The sequence below is a fragment of the Kryptolebias marmoratus genome, linkage group LG10 (genome assembly GCF_001649575.2).
Source record: "Kryptolebias marmoratus isolate JLee-2015 linkage group LG10, ASM164957v2, whole genome shotgun sequence".
NCBI lineage: Eukaryota > Metazoa > Chordata > Actinopteri > Cyprinodontiformes > Rivulidae > Kryptolebias > Kryptolebias marmoratus.
In genome coordinates this window covers 22,274,203-22,278,416 of record NC_051439.1, presented here as the reverse complement: position 1 = coordinate 22,278,416, position 4,214 = coordinate 22,274,203, and positions in this window count along the sequence as shown.

The window sequence follows — 4,214 nt, the reverse complement described above, 5'->3', positions numbered from 1 at the left end:
CGGGGGGTGTTGCCTCCACCCTCCTGCGGTTTCTTGCATGACGGAGCTCATTTGAGTCCATCTCCTTGTCCTCTCATGCTCGCTGCACCTCCCCCTGAGCTCGGACCTCTGCTCCTCATGGTGCCAAGAGGTCAGGCGGGGGGGCCTGGGGGGGTCGTTTAACACAAGACGGAGATAATCCCTCCCTGATGTCTTCTCAAAATAAAGTCACCAAAGTGTGACAGGTGGACGGGGACTTCATTCCCTCCCGTCCTCCTTTCACTGAGAGACGAACATAAAGACGTCCTGGGGGGACGCTGATCCGCTGTCAGACGTCCACAGAGTCCCACTCCTGCGTCTTCTGTTCGTTTCCAGCCAAACCTCCTCTGTGGACAAGAAAACCTTCGGCTTTTAGGATCTGAAACGTTTGAACTTTCAGAAATATTTTGATTTATTTACAAATAATTTCCTCATAGAAACATCGAGATCTTTTCAGTTCCTTCAAAAATCTGCTTCAGCTGCTGCCTCTACGTTTATCTTTTCATGCTACTTTTAGCTTTTAGCTACTGTCTGCTGATTGTAGCTTTTAGTTACAGGTTTCCTAAACGAAGCTATGGTTCTGATTGTTTTAGTTTTTAGTTATTAATTTGAGTTTTTGGCTGATGTCTTGTTAAATTTAGCTTTATAGTTACTGTCCCGCTGATTTTAGCTTGTAGTAACTGTTTTGTCAAAGTTAGTTTTTAGCTACAGTTGTCTTCATTTTAGCTACTGTCATGCTAATTTTAGCTACAGTTGTCTTCATTTTAGGTTTTAGCTACTGTCATTCTAATTTTAGCTACAGTTGTCTTCATTTTAGCTTTTAGCTACTGTCATGCTAATTTTAGCTACAGTTATCTTCATTTTAGCTTGTAGTTATGATTGTCTTAAATTTTGCATTGACCAATGAGTGAACAGGAGCTAAGCTGGCGCCGCCCATGAAGCAGGGCCGGCCCGGCTGGCCCGACTCCGAAGCAGGGACCAAAGAAGCAGGGACCGGCCTCGAAAAAATGCCGGTGGAAACGCGCAAAGTGAGCGGAGTAGAGTGGAGCGGGGGCCTTTAGAGGCCGTGTAAAAGGGGCATTAGTCATCCCGGCACTCCCTGTGAAAACAGGTCTGACCGGCGCCGCGCAGCGCCGCGCCTCCCTCCTCCACCTACGTGCACTCCTGTGATCCGTGGTTCTGTTGGAGCTCTGCCTCTCTCCGCCCTCCCACACAGTCATTAAAGCAGAACCCATCAGTCCTGTCAGATGAAGGCGGCGTCCCCCCCCCTGCACCTGCAGCCCTCCATCACCTGAACCGTGAAACCCACAAACGTCCCGGTCTCCCCGAGTCCTGGTTCCAGCAGCAGCTTTTTGATGTCTGCAGCCGAGGGAGGGGTTATGAATAAAATATTAGGATAAAAATAGCCTTTGGACTCGAGGCGTGCAGAGAAGACACGTTTATCTGTATTTTTTTTTCTGCAGCGTGGACTTTTTATTCTTCTTCGTTTACATGAAAGGAAATCCTCCCGACCTGATCCGAGCAGGCCGGACGACAAATAAAAAGCTTCCTGTGGGATTAATGCCCCATCTGTGACACTCACTGGTGAAAATACAACAGGGCGGCCATTTTTAACCAGCTGTTAGATGGAAGGCTCCGTTTCTTTTTCACTGAGATGCAGAGATGCACGTTTGAACCAAATATTATGCTGCTGCTGCGACGGAGATCTGACATGAAGCGTCATGGCAGCTGCTGATGTCGAACAGAGCTGAGCGGTTCTGACGCTCCCTGAACACCCCTAACTCCATCCTGGGTGAGAATTGGTTTCGGCAGTTTGTCCTCCTTTCATTTTAACCTTCATCAGCCGAAGCTTCTCCTCTCCTTCCTCTGTTCTGTTAAAACCTGGAGTTTCAGAATAACTGACGGAGGTTTATCTTTAAATTTGGACGCTGAAGATGCTAAATGTCCTGAGCGAGCGTCTCCAGGAGCTTCTGGACGTTTTTGTCCAAACGTCCGAACTTCTGCAGCTCCTTCAGGTTCTCAGAGGTTCTCAGCTGGACAGCGGTCTTGGTTTAGACCGGATCTTAGACACCCACCTCTGTTTTTTCTGTATTTTTTGCTTTTAATTTCAACTCTGATCAGTTTCCCTGATCCTGATGAGGACAGACGTCCCCACAGCATGATGCTGCCACCACCGTGCTTCACTGTGGGATGGTCTTTGGTTTGCTTCAGTCGATTTCAGTCTCGTCTGATCACAGCTCCTTCCTCCACATGTCCCAGGAGTCTCCAGACTTTTAGTTTTCTTGCCGCTCTTCCACAGAGACACCTCGGTCCTCCTGGTCCAACGGACAGATCCTCCATCTTGGTTGTGTCTCTGGTTGTCCTCCTCGTCCAGTCTGTGGGTTTTTGTAGACAACATTAAAATAAAGACAACTAAAAAGCTCCAAAAATGTAAAATGCACTCCTAACTGCAGAATACAAATTTATTTAATCCTTTTAAACTTTACCTGTTTGGATTCACAGTTTTTCTGGACATTTCATGTCCCTGGAGTCTCCAGACTTCCACAGAGACATGTCCCTGGTTGCACACGTTGTCAGTATTTTGTTATAAAAGCAGAAATCGTTTCTCTTCCTGACGTTCCTGATGAAGAACAGAAAGCAGAACCTTCAGCTGAGGGCAAAGTTCCTTCAGGAATCTGCCCCCCGCCCTTTCTGCTCCGTCTTTGTCTCTTTGTTAATGATTAGCTGCTGTCCTCCTCGGGTCGGGTCGGGTCGGGCCGAGCGCAGGCACAGAACCGGTCCGGCTCCTCGGGGTTATCAGTGGAAACATGCCGTCTGATAAGAGCAACCGAACCTTCGGCTGAGCTCAGGATTCCTTCACGTTTTCACATTTTTCTGTCCTGGACACTTTCGGTCTCGGATAATGAAATTAAACCTCCCGGCTTCTTTTCTTCTTCTTCTTGTTTAATTTTTAACTCCATTTTAAATGAAAAGGCTTCACCTTTCATCTCTGGCTCGTCTCCTCCCTGGGGGGCCAGTGGGGGGGAGGAATGTGAGCGGAGGGGAGGGCGGTGTGAATGTGAGAGGTCGCAGGAGGAGTTGTGTTGTTCCTTATTAAGGTGGGGAGTTGGGGGGGGGTCGCTTGGTCAGTTTGCTCATCAGCACTCGAGCCGTCTGGATCGGGATTCTCACCGTCCTCCTGACCTGAGCTCGTCCTCCTCCTCTTCATTAAAGGCTTGTTGGGGTTTCCCATGATGCACTGAGGCAGTTTCCCACGTTTCGTACGATTCATCCGACACAAACGAAGATGAGTTGGCCGCTCTTCGTCATGTCTGCAGGTGGCTCGATCGTCCTGCTGTCTCGGGTTTGGAGGACAACATGTTTTCAGATCTTTCCAGAGATGTTGATTCGATTTAACACCCGGGCTCGTTTAAGAACACTCCGGTGTTTGTTTACCTGCATTTTGGCTCATTATCCTGTAGATCATTGGTGTCCAATCCTGGTCCTCAGGGCCACCATCCTGCAGGTTTTCCTTGTTCCTCTGCTCCAACACACCTGATCTGAATCAATGGGTGATTAACAGGCTTCTGCAGAACATGAAGAGGTGATTTAACCATGAATCAGGTGTGTTGGACCTCTGAGTTCAGCCCAAGTGGTCTTTTACTACCATCTGATCAACATGGCGTCCACGTCCTCGGAGGTTGGCAGTGGACCCATGAACCTTCTGCTTTTTAATAATCTTTGGTCAGAGGAACCTTTACCTGCTTTAGCTGCAAGCTGGCCTCTTCAGACAGCTCCCACCGTCCTCTGGTCCAGATTCAGTGTGGCGTGCACAGCGGCACCGGGTTTTGGTTTAAAACAGGAAACAAGCAAAGATTGGGTGTCAGACTCTGGGCCTCGAGGCTCCGCTGTCCTCAAGGTTTTAGGTTTTTCTGCTCCAACACACCTGATTCAAACAGTTTAATCACCTCCTCACCAAATCATCAGGTTCTCCAGGAGCATGGCAACAATTCATCCATTTAAACCAGGTGTTTTAAAGCAAGAACACGTCTAAAACATGCAAACTATTTCAGCAGATCTTTGGAAAACAAATCCTGTTTTTATCACAAACTGAAGGCTGTCAGAGATTCATCAAACACCTGCTTTAAACTGGATCTCTTTAAGACAAACGAAGCTGAAAAGGTGCCAGTAAATCTGATGGGGGGGGGGGGGGGGGG